This window comes from Perca fluviatilis, chromosome 9 (genome assembly GCF_010015445.1).
Source record: "Perca fluviatilis chromosome 9, GENO_Pfluv_1.0, whole genome shotgun sequence".
Lineage (NCBI taxonomy): Eukaryota > Metazoa > Chordata > Actinopteri > Perciformes > Percidae > Perca > Perca fluviatilis.
In genome coordinates this window covers 12069273-12077603 of record NC_053120.1, presented here as the reverse complement: position 1 = coordinate 12077603, position 8331 = coordinate 12069273, and positions in this window count along the sequence as shown.

The window sequence follows — 8331 nt, the reverse complement described above, 5'->3', positions numbered from 1 at the left end:
ACTCATTAATCTCTATCTGCTCTCCTCCAGGCACAACCGAATCAAAAGCGAATGTGGTTCCCATCTTTCACCTTACAGCCAGACTTATATTGATAAATAGTCTAATTGAAGTCCTGAGAATAAAACTGTTACTTCTCTTTTTTCATCTCTCATTCAGCCTCAAGGTTTTCTGGTTGAAACGTTTTTGAGACAGGTAATGTCTGAATGGTGTAATATGAAAGAAAGGATGATAGAGATAGAGTGTGCCGCTGAGAGAGAAAGAGGAGTAGAAATGGAGAAATTGAGAGGAATTACATCAGAGTCACAGCCAGCTTTACTGGCTGATGTAATGGCTGAAAACTGGAGGTGATGACACCATACCTTAATGTCTTTCAGTGTACGTCTGATCAGCCATCATCTCGGTAAGCAGCAGAAGACGATTAGTCAAACAGGGTCTGACAGCACCCTTCATTCAAGTATCAACAGTGGCCATTAGAAAATGTCTCCTGCCCAGACATAGCCTGTATTAGCACAGGAAAAAAATTTCCAAACACTGAAGCGCCGGTGAGGCAAGCATGTGAAAAGCTTTTTCCTTTAAACCTTTCATCTTACATTTCAGCTTCATCTCTCAGTCAACTTCCAACAAAATTTTAGCAACTACCGTGAATTCTTGAGTAGTGGTGAAAAGTTTTTAAATACGTACCTCAATGGCAGAGAGAACCAAGCCTTGCTTTGCAGGCTTGCATTAGACACAGGCTTTTATTCTTCATTTTTCCTGTTACCCAATGCAAACTTAATCACCTCGATGTTTACCTATTGTCTTAATAAATTCAGTATGATATGTTTTTTTACAACACAACAACAGACATATTGTTTTGAATCACTGATTAATCAAATTATTCCACTTTGCAGCTTTTCTTGATCGATGTTAAAGGTAGCCTGTGCAGGTTTTGACCGAGCAATGTTTTTATGAGCGGGACCGCGTCTTGTTTGTATGTTGTGCATACACACAAGGATGCACATGCATGCATATGAATATGTGTGGCAGCACGACACACATTACTGCCGATGGTTTCACATCATTCCACTGATCGACAGTTGGTGCTGGTAACAAACAATGCACCTGAAAAGGCCTGGGAGATAAACTCTGCTGGCTAAAAGTCGACATAAACGATACAGGTTGCATACTATTCAAAAATAATAGCTTTACTTTGCGTCCAACAAGTTTGTTAGGTCTCAAAAATACATGATGCATATTGAATCAGTTAATGTAAACATTAACTCACTTTGTTCATAAGAAATTTCTACAGGGCACTTTTAAGTTAAGTTGAATAAAACTCAAAACTTCCTCCAAATCTTTCCACATTAAAAGCCTTCCAGCTTCCACCTCTTGGTAGGCTTTCATGTGAGACTTGGCTGTGTTTTGAATGCCTGCTTTTATGTGAGAATTTCCTGTAAGTTGAGTTTAGAAAAAAACCCAAATGAAAATAAAAAGCTGCCGGTAATGATGTACTTTGCAGAGCTTTACACTCAACAAAGTCATCCTGTGTTAAATGTGTGTTAAGATTAAATACAAATGTTGTACTTAAGTGAAATATCTTTAACTTCAGAATCCATCCTCTCATGTGTCAAGCCTGTCTCCTGGTTCCTAGCAAACACTGACTGAACCGCAGCAGCAACCCGACCCCTCTTTTGTCGCTAGGGGTAAAGTGGTAGCCGTTGACAGATTTGACATTTAGCTGGACTGTCAACAGCAGAAAGAGGGAGCAGGCTGGTGCAGTAATTTAGTTCTGATTTCTCAACCTTAAAAAAATTACTCTTGTTCCAAGCGCTGGTATGTAGTAATCATTCAAGGAGAGAAAATATTTTCAGATGTAACACACCCAAGAATTTATAAAGCAGTGCTTGTCTCAAGGTTGCAGTGAAGGGATTTGCTTCCTGGACATGATGAGGAATCTTACTAGCTTGTGACAAATGTAAAACAGAGCGTTTGTTTTGCAACATGCATCACTGACATCTTATATTTCGGATACATTTGAAACATCCTTTTAACTTAATGCTGCTGCCGAGTAATGTTACATTAAACTCTTGTGTGAGTCACTTTTTCTTGTAAAAAGTAGCACATAGAAACATAATCTTCTCTGTGACCTTAGCCATCATCACACCTTATTATATCTGCGCACATACACACTCAGTGATGGCTAACTGTGCCTTGAACCTTAAACTCCCTGCCAAGTTATATACGGCCTGTTTTAGGTTTCCTAATTGATGGCTTGACGTATTTATCATCCCTGCCTGTCATGGCTGGTTTGGAGTCTTTCAATGAGTCCGTGTTGGGAGTGATTAAGTGGCCCTCTTCACTTTCAGTGTCTCAAATCACTGCCAGATGAAAATCTCATATCTCCAAACAACCAGCTTTCCAGGACTTGTACAAAATAGGTTGTTTCCTGATTGATGACTGGAGAAATCAAGTGGTGGATTATAAATGGGTATGAATGTGTCAAATGACCCAATGAGCCATGACACGTACTGAACACAAAGACAATCATGTACAATTTCAACATAAATAAAAATAAAATGTTATTTTGGAATTACAAGCATTTCCACACTGCAGCAACGCTATCTTTTGAGTTCCTGTTCCGCTGTCTGGAGTTCCTTTGACTCGAGGGGAATGAATGACTGCCAAGCCGTGACAAAGCCAGATCTTTTTCCCAAACAAAGTGGCCACTCTGGCCAGGAATTTGACTTGAGTGATAACCTCATCGCTCTTTCCCAACAATCTTCCCATTCATGAGATCTGAGCCATGGACACTTGGGTTTGTGTTATTAGCCCCACAGCTACAGAGGGTTAATGATGCAAACCAGTGAGGCAGTAAACATCACAGAGGGGGTGAGAACGCTGCTAATCTGAAGGTTAGAGAATGCCAGTTTTAGACAACAGTGTTTAACATTGACAATCATTTAGACTAATAGTCAGATTTTGTTTATTCATTCAAGTTCTTATGGACTCCTGCTTTCAATTCTTGGAATGTTATTTGAGCAATACAATATAACAGAATAGAAACAGAAAATTCTGCTTAACCATTTCAGGAATTGATAAACAGATTAGACCAGTTATAACAGATTTGGAACCAGGATTGCTAGCAACAACTAGCAAATTTCACTAGCTAGCTAGGGATTTACTACATTGTGTTGCACTGTTAAAACTTTTTTTTTAAAATGTCCTAGCTAGTAAAGACTTAAGTAATGTGAAAATCATTTGCCACCAAACCTCTGTGATGTGTCCAATTAAAATCAAATCAATTCACTTCATGAACAGGAAGTCACGTTAGCGTCACACGTTGCTAAATTTGAACTTACAAAGAGCTCGTGCAACCAGTTCCATTTGCACTTCAGATGATAGGCTACTTAATTCTAGGTACCTTTCAAATCCAACAAAATCCAAAAATAACACTTTCCCCTCACACAACTACTTCTTGTAAAGGTGTTACTGAGCAATGATTTACATTCCCAAATTGATATCTTGGTACTTATAATCTGAATTATGCATGTTGTCCAATTTGTAGTGTACAGTAGATCCGATATTTGGCATCACTTTGACGTCCATTAATGGTGATTTTACTGCCAACAGTCAAGCCCAACAGTAGTTTTTTTATGGTCAAGATCAAAGATTTTGTCCTCATTGTCAGCCTTCTTTCCTGAATTTCTTTCATTGGCAACATTGTCTATTGACACTGCCTGAATAGCTGTATCTTGGACGTAATGCCGTGAATATCAAAAGTCTCTTTGAATGCTGGGACACTTAAGTATTGGGCTGAAAACCAGTCATTATGGAGATGATTGTATGAGCAAATGCATGGACAGGGATTCGTGGCTCATCTCACTTTGCTACATTTATTGATGCTCTCACAACAAGATGTTTTAGAAAGAGGAGGGGAGGGCTGCCATTAAAGTCTCAATGAGATCTATTTACAGCGGCAATGAAAATCAGTGCATTAAGACCGGATGTGAAATCATTTAAAAAAGGATTGCTTCATGTTGCGATAAGGCTTAACTGAACTCAGTGCTGCTGACAACCTGTAAGAATGTTATAAACCCGTAAAATTGTTTTTCAGTCTTTTCTCCAGATATGAATTAATTTGGATAGAATTTTTCCTAACAAATTTAAAGGTTGCATATGACTATGAACTCTTTTGAACTCACTAAAAAAATACTTTCACTGCTCTGCACTGATATCAAGCTGCATGGCGTTTCTCATCTCGTCTTCTCCCTTATAACCTCAAAAACAATATTGTGTTGGAGTAAAAAATAGGCACAGCTGATGACAAAGTGATGTGCATTTTGCTTCAAGGGACACATGTCAATTCTTTAAAATAAATGTGGGAGTATGACAAACAGCATCAGACACACACAGGGGGTCTTGGTGCTGGCAACAGGTAACTGGAATGAAATGCAGACAGACATTGACATAGTAAATATGAGGAACGTCAGTTTGCTTAGCAGCAGTCAAATAAGGAACACAAATCAAAAGGGGCTGATGCAGCAATCAGACAAAGTGAGGCAGCAAACGGATTAGAGAAAAGTAGGTAATAAAAATGGTTGCAATTCTACAGCTGCTTTACAATGTAGACAATTTGGCAAAGTGGTACTAATAACTGGCCTATATGTATACTCACCTAAAGGATTATTAGGAACACCACACTAATACTGTGTTATCCTATCAATATGGGCCAACATTTCTAAAGAATGCTTCCAGCACCTTGTTGAATCAATGACACAAATAATTAAGGCAGTTCTGAAGGTGAAAGGGATCCCCCACACCATTACACCCCCACCACCACCAGCCTGCCCAGTGGTAACAAGGCATGACAGATCCATGTTCTCATTCTGTTTACACCAAATTCTGACTCTACCATCTGAATGTCTCAACAGAAATCAAGACTCATCAGACCAGGCAACATTTTTCCAGTCTTCAACTGTCCAATTTTGGTGCGCTCGTGCAAATTGGAGCCTCATTTTCCTATTTTTAGTGGAGATGAGTGGTACCCAGTGGGGTCTTCTGCTGGTGTAGCCCATCCACCTCAAGGCTGTGCGTGTTGTGGCTTCACAAATGCTTTACTGCATACCTCGGCTGTAACAAGTGGTTATTTGAGTCAAAGTTGATCTTCTATCAGCTTGAATCAGTTGGCCCATTCTCCTCTGACCTCTAGCATCAACAAGGCATTTTCGCCCCCCAGGACTGCAGCATACTGGATGTTTTTCCTTTTTCAGACCATTCTTTGTAAACCCTAGAAATGGTTGTGCGTTAAAATCCTAGTAATTTAGCAGAATGTGAAATACTCAGGCCAGCCCATCTGGCACCAACAACCATGCCACGCTCAAAGTTGCTTAGACCACCTTTCTTTCCCATTCTGACATTCAGTTTGGAGTTCAGGAGATTGTCTAGACCTGGACCACACCCCTAAATGCATTGAAGCAGCTGCCATGTGATTGGTTGATTAGATCATTTCATTAACGTGAAATTTAACAGGTGTTCCTAATAATCCTTTAGGTGAGTGTATATAGGACAATAGTCTCGCATTGCCAGACCTTCCTCCACAGCGCTGCGGAGGAGGGTCTGGCTAGTCCTCATAGCATTCCTGGATGGGAGAAAAACATGCTTTGGTTTATTGGCATTTCTTTAAACCAATCACAATCGTCATGGGCGGCACTAGGTGCCGTACGGAGCAATGGCACATCTGCAAAAAGGAAGGAACTTGTTTTGGCGTGTACGTTCAAAAGTTGTTTTAGTCGTGCAACAGAAAACTCAGATTAGACAGATAGTCTAGCAAGCTGTCTGGATTTACCCTGCAGAGATCTGAGGAAAGGTTAACCATAGTCCTTATAAATCGACCAGAGTTTAAAATGCCAAAACAAAGAAAGCCCAAGGCAACAGATATCCGGCCTAAATGAGTGATATGCGGCGGAATTTCCGTCAGCAACAGAGCAATCCTGGAAGTGGAACGCTGTGGATAGACTAATAGGACAATAACACTATGACTATTGTAGCCTGTATTGTAAACCAGGTTACACTATGATGTGGGAATAAGCCATGGCTGAGCAGGCAGTAGAGAGTGGGTCATGAAGGCTTGAGGAAACCAAACAGGATCCCAATTCAATTCAATTCAATTCAATTTTATTTATAGTATCAAATCATAACATAAGTTATCTCGAGACACTTTACAGATAGAGTAGGTCTAGACCACACTCTATAATTTACAAAGCAACAGAGGAGTCAGAGAAGCCAAACACACTTAAACCAAAACTGTGTAAGAAACTGGACACTGGATGACTCCGAGAGACTGGAAGCTAACTGATTAAGGACACAGAGCTTGAACTTAAAACACTTCTTTTAAAAATTGGTTTTCAGGAAGGAAATGGGGGTAAAACAGAAATGTGTTTCCAAGAAAACTCGACAGTGCATTCTTGAAATTTGTCTTCAGGCAAGCACATAATTCAATTTTAGAAAGAGAGAACCTCAAACAATACATGAATAATTAATTGGGTTTATGAAGCATTTTTCCTGGTTATTCAGATTTTAGCAGTTAATTCATCTGGAAATCTTTCAGAACAGTGTTTTCCCCTCCTAATTACCAAATCAAAAGTTCCTTCTGAAAACAATTCCTACAAAATGATTTATTAGTATTGCGTACCTGTAAAATAAAGGGTTACTTCATAATATGTATGGATGTTTATGTATTTTTCCCATCTTGTTTTCTAATGTTCAATTGGTGTTTGCGAAGAACTCAGGTGCTCCTTTTAACTTGTTGATGATGGCACTGATTACAGATTGCCAACAGGTGGTGTATACTTCAGGTTGCTAAAGGCCGTTTTATAGTCGTGCGTAAAATCGACGGCGTACCCCCGCAGACCCCTCTGCGTCTATGCCGGACCCCACGCCGTAGCCTGACGTGTGCACCTCTCGAAAAATGTAACTACACGTCGCGGCCACGCACGTCGCTCGGCCGTGGCTTGGTAGCATTGCATTTCCCCCCCGACTCATTTCCTGGTTCTCCTTCTCCATAAACAACATGAAATCAAGGAGAGGGTTAACTTTTCCTGCTACAGATTTCCCACCGTGGTCAGAAAGCACAGGGGAGACACATTGTTTCTCTCACTATGACTCTAGAGTCACAACTTACTCTGAAGACAATTGCCGTCACTCTCTCACTTTCTCCCTCGCTCTATCACCCACTCCCCCCACACACACACGCCGGCTCGAGGCACACCCCAACGCACAAGTAAACAAAGATTTTCGTGATTGACTCTCCGGAAACCACACACCCCCTAGCGTTCTGGCGGTTAAACGCACCGCGATGCAAAGAAACACATTCAACCCCGACACAGAACTCCAAAAGGGTCACGACGCCGTAGGAGCGACGCCGTAGCTACTAAGATGTCTGAGTGAGTGTGTGTTTGAGAGCATGTTTGCGCAGAGCACTCCAAACAAATACACCAATCCATCAACAGCACACACCTGCCCACATATACGAGAGGCCACATCTGGAGCTGTAATAAAAACAGAAGAATTGCATAAGTGTGCTATGTACGTGTATGTATGTGCAACCCATGCATGTGTTATGAACTCTGGGTGGTGTTGTCTTGACAGAAGGCCAAACACACACACACACATTACCAAGGCCGGTGATACGTGAGGCATTGAGGCGGATAGCAAAAACACAATTTCTTCAGCAAATCGATGGGGTGTGAGTCACAGTGCGCAAACAATCTCTGACATTCAAAAATATTCATGTTTCATCTCATATATCCATGCACGCTGCCTTTCTCACACACACAAACAAGCACACACAAACCCTGGTGTTTACTGTCTTGCCACCACTTACCCTGCTAACAATGAGCCAATCACTTGCTCATGCTAGCAGGCAAGGCAGAGAAAACCCATCAACCTGACACGCTCACTCCAGGCCATCGCTGCTAATGAAGACAAGCTACTGCAGTCAGGAGGCCAATATGAGGAACAATTTGATTAAGAGCCCCTTAAAAGTGTTGCTGGACACACCTGAGTTTTCAAGTCACTGTGCTGCCTGGGTATGTTGGTGGTATATGTGTTCCTCAATCCTAAGAATTGTTGAATGTGTTTCTTCCAGTGCACCTGTAATTGATAATCGTACTTGCAATCAAATTGGAGACTATCCAATTCTCTGGGATATTGATATTAACGCCACCTGGGCTCCTGCTGAAAAAGTGCAAGAAAAGAACATCATTATTTCAATCAGGAGAGACTTTGTTTGCAGATATGCAAAAATATTTATTGTACAACTGTTATATAAAATGTACAAAGTCTTTTGGAGA